Here is a 15720-nt window from a genome sequence, read left to right on the forward strand (position 1 = left end):
CCAAGATTGATCAAATGTGCAAATTAAATATCTTGTGTTCCTTTAGGTCCTGATTTTTCTGTCCATGTATTTAAAGACAAATATCAGATGGAAGCAAACTTCTAATGCAATTCTGTGTCTTCATCTCATCATCTGGGTTCTTTGATGTCTACTAGGGTAGTCTGAATTAGTGTTTTTTTTTTTAATTTAGTCACCTAATGAAGAGCATTCAAAGGAATGCTCACTCATAGAGACTCCCAGTGTCGGTGGTTAGCAAAGCAAAAAGCACCATCCTAATTTAGCCATTCTACCTCCAGGCTATAGATTTAATGTTCTCATCTTTGTTGCATTATGCTTAGGAAACAACAGAACCCAAGATAATTAAAATCGTTTTAGATTCATTTTTTCAGGTATGTGTGTTACGTGTGTGTGTGTGTGTGTGTGTGTGTGTGTGTGTGTGTACATTTCATATTCTACTTTAGGTATGCCTCTCTGTTTTGACTGAAGTAAAGTTAAAGAGATATGAATGTGATTTTATATTCATTCTTATATGAATCCTTTGAACTGTAAAAGCAATACATGACAGAAAAATATTTTACACCCATCAAAGTGATGTCAGGCACCACATTTCCTCTACAACAGTTGCTTGCATTTTGTTTTTAATGGCAACACATATTTTTAATATTTCCTGCCTTTGAATTCATTGACAAGACGAGAAAGGTCTGATAAATCTAGTTTCTCCAACTAAGAGTAGCATTGCTGGAAGATTCCCCCAAGTACATATGCCTTCCAATAAATCTACCCCTTCTAATTTAATTTTTCCTCAAGTATTCATTTGCCTTCTATGTTGTTTTAGACGGGAACCCTCAATCACTGGCCAGCATATGCTCTTTGCATGGCATTTCTCAAGTGGGAAAAGTAGAATTTTAAATGGGAAAATAAATCTTAATGACAATATTTAGCCTTAAACTCTGTCTAGTGTATTTTGAATGTCTATGTAGATACGACATTGTGAGTAACAGGAGATATGAAAAGACATAATTCAGGTAAGCTGGGTTATACCTGATGTGTTCTACTTTTCCTCTCTGATCCCATCCCCAGTGGATCACAAAGACCTTCTCCTCCAACCTGCCTTCCCTCAACTTAGCCCAGTGTCCCAGCCCCCAAGAGCAGCAGATATTCCTTGTGAACACAACAGCTGAAGGGCCAGGAAAACAAGCAACATGCAGCCATCATACTCTCCAAAAATCCTGAAAGGAATCAGAAACCAAAGACAAAATTCTCACCCATCAAATGCAAGCCCAGGAATCAGCACCTAAACTTATAATCATCCCAATCCCGATGCTGATATGTCTGTGTAAAACCACAACCAACAATTACCAGGGCAATATGTCACACTAACTTCTCATAGCATGCCTGAATATTCCAACGTAGCTGAAGCACAAGAAAAAGATTTCAAACAGCCTTTATGAATATCATAGGAGTCCTTAATGAGAAAATGAATAAGTCCCTTAAAGTAATCCAGGATAACACAAACAACAGGGTAAAGAAATAGATAAAACTGTTTAAGACCTGAAATTGGAAATAAAAGCAATAAAGAAAACTTAAACTGGAGGAATTCTGGAAATAGAAACGTATTAGGCTAGAGTATTAGGTAGATACATAAATATTAGATAAATATTTACATATTAAATAAATATGTAAATAGATGATGAAGTTAAAACTAGAAATATATTTTCAGAATTGAATATTATAAGCAAGAAATATCACAAGTAACATTGCATATAGTTAGAAGGCAACATCTTTTATACCATGAAAAGGTTACAACTTTCTCCATCCAGTGTTCACATGCAAGCTGGGCACAGGCTTTTATTCAGTGTCATTGTTACAAATAAGCAAGCATTTCCTGACAACATCAGCTTCTAAAATGTCTAAATGAATCTTTCTTTGTGTTATCACAGGTGGCCAGTCCTGAAGACTCTAAGACTGACAATGTATCTGACTGTTTTGCTAAATCTGGCCGGTTTACATTATAGGACCTTAAATCATATCATCTCAAACTGAATTTATTTTCACTGACACAAAACACATGAAATACATCTATTCATGTATGGACTCTATATAATATTTCCATCTATGAATAAATTATGTCCTCATTAAGTCATGGAACATACTGGTCTTATCAAACACTGGTGATTTTGTTATGTCGAAGATATTTTAAATCTTTCCTTCTAGTTTTTAATATATATATTAAACTCAAGAATTCCTTCCTCCTTAATGCATCTAGTACCTTTCCTCATCAGCAATCCTCCCTAACACTCCCACAAAGTCTTTACCAAACTCAGTCCTACTCTGAGCTTCTACGGGGTCAACAATTTTAGGTTCATGTTGTGAGTGAGAGCTTACAGTACTTAGATTTCTGTGTCCACATTGTTTAACTTAACACAGTGATCTCTAGTCCCATCCCTGCTGTTTCATAACAGGAATGTACTTCATTCTGTGTCACTATTTAAGTAACTTTCTCAATAGCCAGACACTTAGGATGCCTCCATTCCTTAGTTATTGTGATGACTCCTGCAGTGAACAAGCAATTGCAAATATCTCTTTGATATCAGGAAAATACCTGCAGTGATGTTGCATATAGGATTTCTGTTTTGAAAACCTACATACTGTTTTGCATATTTTATTAATTACATGCCCTCAAACAGTGTGCAGCAATTCTCATTTCTCCATATCACTTCAGCACTTTTCTTTGTATTTTTGATAATAATTATTCTTACTGGGTAAAGTGTTATCTCATTATCTTTTAATTTGCATAACCTGGGAATTACTGATTTACAGATATAAAATTTTTCAGTATCTTTATGCTAGACTATTGCCCGGAAGAAAACAGAATGGTCTGTATTGCAGTGAAAGTATTTAGGAAGACTACAGATGTAGAGAGGGATCGGGGGAGAGGATATAAAATAGGAAACACAGAACAGATATTCAGTTAAGAGTCTCTTGCTGAGTGGTGGCAGGAGCAAGTGCATGCCTTTAATACCAGCAAATGGGATGCACAGCCAGGTGGATCTCTGAATTCAAGGCCACAATATCTACATAGTGAGTTCCAGAACAGCCAGCAGGACTAAACAGGGAAACTCTGTCTCAAAGTACAAAAACAAAAACAAAAACAAAACAAACAATCAAACAACACCAAGAGTCTCTGATTTCAGAGACTTGATTGCTATTGGTCAGTTGCAAACTCGAACACGGAACAAGTTACTGTAACTTATCTTACAAAAACTAAGGTACTTTTCCTGCCTGGTGCATTGTGAGTGTTCTAATTCCTCTTACTTGTTTATTTCTCATACTTACATAAGTTGTCACAGTACACATTCATTGGATTAATTCTTGCTTGTCTTTCTGAAATAATACATATAAGGCTCTGAGATCAGGGACTGTTTTTGACTGCTCTCTTAAATTTCTAGTGTCTGAAACAATCTGTAGTCAAGGTGCCCTCAATTAAGAGTTGGTGTATAACTGAGTCACCTTTGTAAATGAAGAAATATGCATCTAAGAGCACACCACCAGGCGCAGTTTAGGCACTTTGGAATCAGAGAAATTCAGGCAGACCAAGAGGTTTCACTAATTAACAGTATGAATTTGGACTTCCTTAGCTGTCAAAAGGGGGTAGGATATGGAGTAAGAAAGAACCTTATCTTTAATGGGTGTCATCAAGGTGAGCCAAGTAAGCGGGGTTAATAATGCCTTTGAAAACTGAACCCATGAAAGCAATTTAAATAATTTGGAGTGAAAGATCTGTCCAAAGAAATCCATTGAGCCAAAGTTCTTCCTGAACAAACTAACCAGTGTGAAAAAGGTCTGTAGAATGATACCAGAGGCGTTATGGGTACAAACTTTTCCACTGAAGCTACCTTAAGTACAAATTAATCATGAATAAATTCAGGTCACACTAACATATGCCATAGGAAGCTGACACTTTGGGCTTTAGAGTGTCATATGTTGGTTATTACTCATAAATGCATACTAAATTTCTCAAGAGAACTTCCACATATCAAAATGATCATGTCTAAGGGAGAATCGTTTTCATAAAACATGATGTTACAGATTTACATTACTCTTCATGTCTTCTTTATACAAAGCCAGTCAATTTCATAGCACACTGTGTTTAAGAAGTGAGATATCAAAACCTGAAAAGTAGATTGTCAATAGTCCTAGAGGATTAGAGAAGAGACTCAGCCACATGCTCAGTGTGGCCCCTAAAACATCTATTTGTCCAAGTTTCCTGTAGAGAGTTAGGTCCTCATAGTAATGTTTGAAGAAAGACTAGAAAAGAATCATAAACTTGTTAAAATGTGTATTTGTGTGTGTGTATGTGTGTGTGAAACAACTCACAAGTGTGCAAACATTTTTAAATTTATTAAAATGCTTAAATGGTTTACAATGGATAATTTAAGCTTTATACTTTATTAAACTAATAAAATTTCATTATGTTTATTTTACCTTACTTTCTTTGGTATTTTCCTCAGCAGACTAAGAATAATAAGGAAAAATTAGAAAAAAATCCCACTTCCACATATTTGTAAATATACAACATACAAGCATCATATAAATATTTAGTGTTATAATGAGTTCGTAGTTAATAGCCTACTCAAATCCAAAAGAAATTTACACAGATGGTCTAATGTTTTAAATATCTAAATAAGTTTGACTTGGCTGGTTATTTGGCTACTCCTCAAAGTGTATCTAAGGAATGGTTTATTATGTAGGTAACTGTTAGAAAGGAATGTCGATAGTAATACTTTGAAATATAAAGAATGATGAAGAAACAATTGAACAAATGGAATCAACTTGTGACTGTGGTCCAATGACTGTCTCAAATAATCAAATGGCAGATTCCGTAGTTAACTATGTGCATCAGAGTATTTTAATCAGGGTTAAAGTATTGTTTTTTTTTCACAGTAGTCCTTAAACATGCCTATCCCTAGCCTAGAAAAAGCATGAACTCAGAGCAGGTAGCTCTCTTTCAAAGACAGTCCAGGAAGAACGAGAGATGAGGGTTAGTTGGACAACTTAGAGCAGTTGGAGCACCTTAAAAAGGAGCAACTTGAGTTATGCCAAGCATAAACAATGATTTTTATAAATTTTAAAATAATATTTATGACTCTATAGCTTGTTGTGTGTGGTTATGAAGGCTAAGACTCTGCAACAAGCAAACTACTAGAACCTGGATGAATCACACTTACTCTTCTAAATTCCAAAAGTGTAAGGAAAAATCTTCAAGAGCACAGCATTCATTTATGAAGAAAGTAGAATGCAACCATGGGCATAGAGCTACATGCACAGGAAATCTGAATGTTAAATAAATGCTAGAAAAAGAGGAGGAGACAATGATTCTAATGAAATAACCATTATCTATACACAATACATCTATATTTGTGTAAGCAGCAAATTGAGTCTTTACAAAAGCCCCTTGGGTTGCTGGAGTTGGTACTCCTATGTGAAGTACAGTTTCCAGAGAGGGCTACCAGGCATGGTGATGTATGTAAACTTAGTTTCTGATGAAAGACTCACACATCAATTATCTTTCTTACCAGGTTATTATCAGCTGCTCTCACTGGAAGGGAGTAAATGAAACTAATTCTATCAAAGTTGTCCACTCTCCTGGTGAGAATAAATGGAGTAACTAACTGATCAGAGTTTTACTAACATAAAAGAGCAGGATGTTATTTAGTGTGGAGGACAGTTTGGAGGTCTGTTTCAAGGCTATAACCTACTCCCTGTGGGATCAGCTGAGCCCTATGCTGTAACTGTGGCTCAGTTCAACTTCTCCATTGCTCATTCTTACATCATTTCTTCACTATTTTTTCCAACCTGAGTCACAGTAAAACCTCTGTTTAGAAATATCCATACGAAAGTCCACATCCTGGAGCCATTTCAGGAGATGCTTTTGGATGCTTGAATTTGTCTGAGGGAAGAAAATTGGAAGTGATTTTTATACAAGAGCAGTTGCTTATTATCTCAAACTTTAATAAAGGTAGACAACTGGTAATCTTATTGCAAAAGACAGATGCAATTGCTGGTATTCTTCTATGACAAACTGAGATGGGTATCTAGTTTGATAAATGAATGATGTCAATAGTTGTCATATCTCAAGGACTTGAATGATATAATAGAATATTAAGCATCCTATACAATTTTGAAAATGATGGTAGTTACTGAGAGTTCCTCATACATTGAAGATAAATACTGAACAGGTCAAAGTAGCTAATGAACACAGTAAAGCAAAGTATGATAGCATATTATATTGACAGTGTATAGGCTTCCATATTCCACAATCCAAAATTACATCTGCCTATGCTAACAGAAAAAAAAATCATTCATTACAATCTACATGCCTTCCAAAAAGAATGTTCTATCTGCAAGCTTGTGATGGTGGAGGATGTCCTTGTATATTCTATAAATGTATGTTTCACTTCATGATTGATGAATAAGCTGTTTTGGCAAATGGACCAGCAGGATTTAGCCAGTCAGGGAATTCAAACAGGAATAGAGATAGGCAGTAGGTGGAGAGGGGCAGATACCATGTAGCTACCAAGGAGGCAAGAGACACAGGTACCATCAGTAAGCCAAGAATTATGGAGATACACATATTAATAGAAATGGGTTAATAACTAACAAAGAACTAGTCAATAAGAAGCATGATTCATGATCCAAACGGTTTGTAATTAAGATAAACCTCTGTGTGTTTATTAGGGACAAAACAACTTTGGGACTGGCATCACATAAACTTTCATCCACAAATGGTGCCCAACTTTCAGCAACTACATTGTCATAAATCCTGGGAGAGCTTGGGAAGGGATTCTAAACACAAAAGAACAGAGGCAAGCATGGTTTCTTGGTAGCAGCATTTTTTTGAGTGGGTTCTGTTTTCTACAGACAAGCAGACAGAAGCTTGGCTCTTTCAAGAGAGGCTTCCTGGCTCAGCATAAGCAGCAAAAATCAAAAGGCTCTTTTAAGAGGCCTTGCAACCAAACACTTTAAGGGTGTTTATGAGCACTCAGTGGCATGCTTCTTGATGGTGACATGGACTTACAAACTTCGCAGAGTTGTGGCAATAAACATAGCTGGTGCAAACACCTTTGCCATGAAGCTAGACTCTCAGGAAGCTAAGGAATGAGGTGGGGGCCAGCATTTGCTTTAATCCTAACAATGTTGTTTAGCAGATTAAAGAATCATGTGGTCAGAAAAAGATAGAGTCAATACTGACACAGATGAAGAAAAACCTCTAAACACCTTACAGTGTGTTTAAAAATATATTTAGACTTGGGAAAGAAAAGGAAAAAAGCTGAAGTCCTGGGTAGCTGAGTGCAATGGCTCATGCCTTTAAGCCCAGCAATTCAGATGCAGAGGCAGGTTGGTCTCAGTGATTTCAAGATTAGCCTAGTCTACATAGTAAGTTCCAGGACAGCCAAAGATACACAGAGAAACCCTGTTATGTCTAAGGCCAATCTTTGGGTGGTGTTTGTAAGATTAGTGGCTCATTGCTGCATTATTCATAGTCAGTAATTTCAAGCAGATTAGATATCTGTCAGTGAATGAATGGATAAAGACAATGTGGTACATATGATTACTCAGTTTTTTAAAAAATGAAATTCACAGAGAAAATGGATAGAGCTAGAATAAAACCATCCTTTGAAAAAAATAGATCAAATATGATAAATATGGTATCTATTTATTTATATATAGATGGTAACTGTTAAACCTTCAATACTCAGGTTACAATTCATATAACCACAGAGTTTAGTTATAGAGTAAGAGACTTGGGGGAGGATTGGATCATCCTGGAAGGCCAAACAGAAAGGATAGTTACAGATCTAAGGGGGGTACTGGAACAAGAAGGAGAAAGAAGGAAGAGGATGGATAAGAAGCAAATACATGGAGGGATGGTTAAAACTAAGGGTCATTAAAGGAGTTGTATGTAAAACTAATACAGTATAAGTTTCCTAAAATATACACATATAGGAATTTTATCTAAATGAAATCACCAAATAAGTCACATCTCACAAGTTTGTTGGCCAAAGGAGCCCAGTGAGAAATCCCAAACAATGCAGGCAATTGCCAAGTTTATTTATTAATTTCTCTTCATAAACTGATGGTAAGTCTCTATTAATAAAGACAACACTTACAAACCTCATTGAGCTCTGAGACCATGAGTTGATGCCTTCTCAGAGCCTTCATTACTGCTGACTAGTATAAAGGCTAGCTAGTATGGCTACTGTGATTAAAGGTGTGTATCACCGCTGCATGACCTACATAGCTTCTGAGTGGCTTTGATTTCTGAAACCTCAGGCAAGTTTTAATGAAACTGAAGAACAATAATAACCTTCATATGAAAAAACAAAAGACCCAGGATAGCCAAAAAAACCCTGTGCAATTAAAGAAAATTCAGGAGGCATCACCATCCCTGACTTCCAGCTCTATTATAGAACTATAGTCCTGAAAACAGCTTGGTATTGACACAAAAATAGACAGGTAGACCAATGGAAAGGAATTGAAAACCCTGATATTAACCCACACACTGACAAACACCTGATCTTTGACAAAAAAGCTAAAATTATACAATGGACAAAAGAAAGCTTCTTCAACAAATGGTGCTGGCATAACTGGATGTTGCCATGTAGAAGACTGCAGATTGATCCATGTCTACCACCATGCACAAAACTTAAGTACAAATGAATCAAAGACCTGGTGATCAGGAGTAGGATGATGAATTTCCATGTAGAATAACAAAAGCTTTAAAGGAATTCTGGAAACAGAAGAACGGGGAGAAGCACAGATTTTTTGGTAGCAGCATTGTCTCAGGTGGGCTCTATTTTGCTATCGACAAGCAGAGACTCATATGGCTGGCTTAAAGGGAGTCTTCCTGACTCAGCATAAAAAAAAAGGTTCTTTTAAGCGGCTCTTCTAATGATTGAAAAGTATGCTCATACAGCTGGAAGTGGCAGTGACCACAACTCCAAGCTGGCAGCTTTTGCTGGATGTCAGCATGGACTGAGACGGTGAGCTGGAATCACGCTTAAGCCCGCCATCTTGGAAAAACTGCAGTTTAAACAGCCGTGGTTTTAACAGATAAGACACGTGGCCAGAAAAACATAAAGATTTACAGTAAAGTCAGACATGGACAAAGAAAAACCTCTAAATGTTTAGAGTGTGTTTAAAAATATACGTAGGATTGAAAGAGAAAAAGAAACGGCATACTGATAAATAAATAGAGAAGCCAGCTGTGGTGGCACACGCTGGTAGGAATTGCTCCAGAGGCAGAGGCAGGTAGATTTCCAAAGAGAAATCCTATCTCAGAGAAAAATAAATAAAAGTAAAAGAAATAAAGTAATAATAGATAAATAAATAAGCCACGTAAAGATGGAAAATACACAGAATGTCTGGATACTGTACGCTATTGTGTTTTTCAGTTTTTTGATTGCTCAGGAAGGAACAACTACTAAAGTACACTTGATTATAAATGTTGCTGAATTAATTCAACTTATATCTTTTAAAAATGCCTTGACTTCAAAATTTAAGTATAAGGATATGTTACTTTGGAAGACTTTTTGCTTATGTTTCTACAGACAATGAAAAGCTGAGGATTCCTTCCAGGCTTCTGTGGTTTGATGAACCAAGACCCCCAGAAGCAATGGGCCAGGTGTTCCAACAATTGAAACAGCTAAGATGATGCAGTCTTACAGACCCCAAATAAAGGACTCATACAGGTTTCTGAGTTTTGTCATGATCCCCATGGTATGAACAGCGCCCCCTTCCAGCATGAAGCAGTTTGGAATGAGCGACGTCCTTATTCCCATCTTTGTTTTCATTTGAATGGGGTTGTTTATAATTGGTTAATGATCACAGCTAATCTCTTTTTAAAGGAAAAAGGGGATTATGGTATGGAAATGAGTACTTTGTATTGGTAAGGTTTTTCATTTATTAAGACAAATTCAAGGTCAATTTTGTGATGCGTATATTTCTCCTCTTCATTAAGTATTGTGCTTATACTGTCTTTTAAAACATAATGAATAATTAAATACAGATTATAGATAGTTACTTATAATAGTCAGAATTTATGGTTAGGTAAGATAGGTTTTCTAGATATATAGAGATGTATTTGAGACAGATAGTCTTCAAACCTTTCAAAGACCTTCAGAAAATGGCATTTAAAATGGTTTAGGATTTTTCTTGACAATGGGAAATGTCTGCTCCTGGCAGCACCAATTACGTCTGAGAGGAAGATGGACATCGAAGAAACTCATTATGGAGTTTGCTTTCAACATGGCAAGATTAGCCATTTGGGCAAGAAAGTCCTCTTTTTTATTTTCATTTATTTTTCAGTTTAAATTTAGATAAGAAACAAGGTTGCTTCACAAGTCAGTTCCAGGTCCCTCTCCCTTACCCTGCCCTCCTCCCGTGCCCTCCCCCCAACACCCCCCCCATTATCCCCTCATTTCCCCAGGGAGGGTGAGGCCCTCCATGGGGGTGTCCATAGTCTGTCATTTCATACAGGGCAGGGCCTAGACCCTCCCCCAAGAGTTCAGGGTAAGAGTGTACCTCACATTGTTGGATGGGAGTCCAAAATCCGTGTGTATACTCGGGATGAGTTCTGATCTGCTGCCCAAGGCTCAATAGATTACCTAGGCCTCCTCACTGACACCCACATTCAGGGGGGGTCTTGATCAGTCCCAAGCTGGATTCCCAGGCTGATGCCTGGGATTCAAGAGTTAACCTTTTGTCAGGTCAGCTGTTTCTGGGGGTTAAACCAGCCCAGTTTTAATCCCTTTGGTCATCAGTCCTCCCTCTCTGTTACTGGCTTTCTTGAGTTCAGCTCAGTACTTAACCGAGGGTGTCTGCCTCTTCTTCCATCAGCCACTGAATGAAGTTTCTGTTTCCCAGACTCACTGGCCATGGGATTGTAGGATGGCACTCCCCAGGTCTATGTCTAAAATCCATATATGAGAGAGTACATGCCATGTTTCTCTTTTTGTGACTGGGTTACCTCACTCAGGATGGTTTCTTCTAGTGTCATCCATTTGCCTGCAAATCTCAGGATTCCATTTTTTTTTCTGCTGAATAGTACTCCATTGTGTAAATGTACCACATTTTCTCTATCTACTCTTCGGTTGAGGGACATCTAGGTACAACAAGCCGGCTTCTGGGACTGTGTGCCAATGCCTGGGGATTGCCTAGGAACTGCACAGAGCTTCCAATCCTGGCGTGAGCCAAACACCCCAGACTCCAGGACTTCTCTCCCACCAAGGAGACCAGGAAACCAGAGGAGTCAGGGAGACCAGGGGAGCAAATGTTCCAGCAGTGGGATCAGGTACAATAGGATCCAGCAAAGGGTCCAGGGGGCCAGGTGGGAGGCTAAGCACCCCAGATTCCTGTTCTTCTTCTCCACCCACGTGACCAGCATTTGGACAAGGAATAGAAGAACCACCAGATTATTGGACTTCCTAGCACCCACCAAAAGCAACTCTGGTCCCCAGACCAGTAAGGGGCTCTTTCTGCACCCACTAGAAGAAGAGATGGGAAAGAGACAATACAAAAACACACTCAGCAACAGAAAAACAAATATGACACTACCAGATTCTAGAGACTCCACACCAGCAAGACTCCAACATTCCAATGCAAATGAAGCAGAAGAGAACGACCTTAAAACCACTTTCATGAAAATGATAGAGGCCCTAAAAGAGGATATAGGAAAATCCCTCAAAGAAATGGATGAAAAATCAAACTAAAAAATGCAAGAAATGGAAGAAAAAACAAACCAAAAAAAGGCAGGAAATGGAAGAAGAAACAAAGCAAAAAATGCAAGAAATGGAAGAAAAAACAAAGCAAAAAATGAAAGAAAGTCCTCTTGCCTAGATTGCTTGACTGTTGCTGTATAAACTGGATATGGAGGACCCACAGGAAAGTGACTGCTGAACTCAAATAGTCCTTCAGGATTCCTGCTTCATGGAAGAGTCTACGAGACGTTCTACGGGACACAGAAAAATGACTGACAGACTGCTAATGCTGATGGACAGTTTGAAATTTCCTGCTTTACTAAGAATTCTTCTGTACACACTGTGGCCTATGGGCTGAATATGGATTCCCCAACATTACAGAGGTACTTTGGGTGACTGTCCAGGTAGCGAGATGTCTCTGTCAATTCTAGTGTTTATATACTATCCTTCTGTAGTCTTTGATGGAGTTGAAGACAGATAGTTATAACTATAGATTTCCTTAATTATGATAAAAGATAAGCTACATATAGAACTTTGGACTCACAAGGATGGGATAGATATTTTCTTTAAATCTTGCTAAAATATTGTAACTGTGTTCTTACTTGGTAACTGTTCTGTTATATATAATTTGACTATGTTAAAGTTAAGACCTTTCTCTTTGTTTAGACAGAAAAGAGGAGATGATGGGAGAAGTCCTGTGTATATGTCAATAAAGCACAGTTGGCCAATAGGGAAGCAAGATAGGTGGGATTAGGAGTCCAGGAGGAATCTAGGTAGGAGAAACACATTGAGTCAAGATGTAACTGCCATAGGTATAATAAGCCCGGAAACTTTGCTCCGGTAAGAGAAATACTGAGGTTAACAATTATGGGATAAATACTTAAGTCAGAGCTAGCCAGTAAGAAACAAACAAGGCCAACAGCTTCATAATTAATATAGCCTCCTGTGTGTTTATTTGGGATTGATGCGGCTCTGGAACCAGGCTGGCAGGAAGGCTTCTCTTTACATAAATCCAGTCACACTGAACCTCTTAAAAGAGAAAATGGGAGGTACCCTTGAACAAATTGGTACAGGAGACTACTTCCTCAAGATAACACCAGTAGCATAGACACTGAGATTGGAAGTTAATAAATGGAACCTCCTGAAACTAAGAAGCTTCTGTAAGGCAAAGTACACGGTCAACAAGACAAAAAGGCAACCCACAGATTGGGAAAAGATACTCACTTATCCCACATCTGACAGAGAGCTGATCTCCAAAATTTACAAAGAACTCAAGAAACAAGTTTCCAAAATGCCAAAGGATCCAATTAAAAAGTGCGGTACAGAATTAAATAGAAAATTATCAGTACAGGTGTTTAAAATGGCTGATAGGCACTTACGAAAGTACTCAACATAGTTAGCCCTCAAGGAAATGCAAATCAAACAACTCTGAGATACTCCTGTCAGAATGGCTAAAATCAAAAACACCAATGACAGTTTATGCTGGAGAAGATGTGGAGAAAGGGGAACACTCCTCCACTGCTGGTGGGAGTGCCAACTTGTACAGCCACTTTAAAAATCAGTATGGAGATTCCTCAGGAAAATAGGAATCCATCTAACACAAGATTCAGCAATTCCACTATTAGGAATATACCCAAAAAAGGCACATTCATACAACAAGGACATCTGTTAAACTTTGTTCATAGCAGCATTATGTATAATAGCCAGAACCTGGAAGCAACCTAGATGCCCCACAACTGACGAGTGGATAGAGAAAATGTGGTACATTTACACAATAGAGTACTACTCAGCAGAAAAAAAAACAATGGAATCTTGAAATTTCCAGGCAAATGGATGGCACTAGACAAAACCAAACTGAGCAAGGTAACCCAGTCACAAAAAGACAAACATGGTATGTACTCTCTCATTTATGGATTTAAGACATGGAGCAGGGGAGTGCCAGGCTATAATCTCACTGCCAGAGAGTCTGGGAAATAGAGAGATATGCATGGTACCCCAGACAAGGGGAATGGGTCAGGAACTCCTGAGAGGACTGGCAGCATGGGGAGTGGGGAGACGGAGCTGGGAGAAATATGGGGTAGGGGAGGGTGTATTGGGCAGCAGGAAGATTGAATCAGGGAAAGAACAAAGGAGAGCAGGATGAGAGATACTATAATAGAGGGAGTCATTATAGGTTTGAGGAGAGATCTGGCACTAATGAGATTCTCAGAGATCTACAAGGATTACAACAACTGGCAATCTAAGCAATAGTGGAGCAGTTACCTTAAATGCCCTCCCCTGATAATGAAATTGACCACTACCTTATATGCCATCCTAGAGTCTTTATCCAGTGGCTGATGGAAGCAGATGTAGACACCCACAGCTAAACACTGAACTGAACTCCTGGAACCCAGTTGCAGAGAGGGAGGAGTGATGAGCAAAAGGTCAAGACCAGGCTGGTGAAAACCCCAGAAACAGCTGACCTGTACAGGGAGGAGCTCATGGACCCCAGAGTGATAGCTGAGAGACCAGCATGGGACTGACCCAGACCCCCTAAATTTGTGTGTCAGTGAGGAGACCTCAGCCATCTTTGGGGCCTCAGATAGTAGATGAGTATTTATTTCTGACATAGGAATGGATTTTTGAACCCATATCACATAGAGGGATGCTCTGTCAACCTGGACACATGGGTGATGGCTTAGGCCCTGCCCCAGATGATATGACAGACTTTGGATCCCCTATATAGGGCCTCACCCTCCCTGGGGAGCAGAGTTGGGCATTGGGTGGGGAATTCCTGTGTCAGTTGGGGGCCTAGGGATGACGGGAGGGAGAGGGAGCTGGGATTGACATGTGAAGCAAGCTTGTTTCTAATTTAAATAATAAAAAATGAAACCATAGACCACCACCAACAATAACAAAAAGAATATATCACACAGGACTGTGTAGGTGGGGAGGATCTAGGAAGAGTGAAAGGAAACCATAATTAGAATATATTACATGAAAAAAATCTATTTTTAATAAATATTACAATTTAAAATAAATTGAAAAACATGCTGACAATTCAGTGCTATCTAATTTCATAGCCATATTAACAAAGAGAGTTAGAAGTAGAAAATGTATTTAGTACAATGATAATGGAATCCAGAAACAGATCCACATTCCTTTGGCCTATTGATTTCTACAAAAAAAAAAAAGCAAGAAGGTAAGATTTGTTTGGGAATCCCAGGAAAATAAATGACAGTTGGACTGTTCAGACCTGAGAAGAAATAAGCATTGTGTAGTACTTCTGTCACCATTACACCTCTCTTTTCAGAGTACATACTTGGTCAGACACAGTTACTGTACTTATGTTGTTATTGTTGTCTTCTCATTGGTTTAAAGATGAATCCCCACCCTTTTCTAACTCTATCAACCTTAACTAATCTCATAACTAATTCTGCCAGTATTTTCCTCCTTAGAATAGCAGCATAATTAATGTTTGGTGATGGGGGAAGTCCTGTGTATATGACAATAAATCACTGTTGGCCGATAGGGAAGCAAGATAGGTGGGACTAGGAGTGGAGGAGGATTCTGGGTAGGAGAAACACAGGAAGTCAAGATGTAACCATCATAGGGATAAAAAGTTCGGAACTATTCTCCAGTAAGAGAAATACTTAGATTAACAACTATGGGATAAATAATTAAGTCAGAGCAAGCCAGTAAGAAACAAGCAAGGTCAAAAGCTTCATAATGAATATACCCTCCTGTGTGTTTATTTGGGACTGATGCGGCTCTGGAACCAAGCTGGCAGGAAGGCTTCTCTTTATAATTTGGAAATATTTTTCTAATTTTTTCATTTCACACTACTGTAAAATTATACCATGACTTGATTAATTTATACAGAAGATAGATTTCTTCCTGTGTAGGGAACTAGAAGTCTAAAATTAAATTGCCACCTGTTCGGGCTCTGGTGTGGGCTGCTCTCTGCTCTCAAATGTACTCA

Source organism: Mesocricetus auratus, unplaced genomic scaffold (genome assembly GCF_017639785.1).
Source record: "Mesocricetus auratus isolate SY011 unplaced genomic scaffold, BCM_Maur_2.0 Super-Scaffold_100024, whole genome shotgun sequence".
Lineage (NCBI taxonomy): Eukaryota > Metazoa > Chordata > Mammalia > Rodentia > Cricetidae > Mesocricetus > Mesocricetus auratus.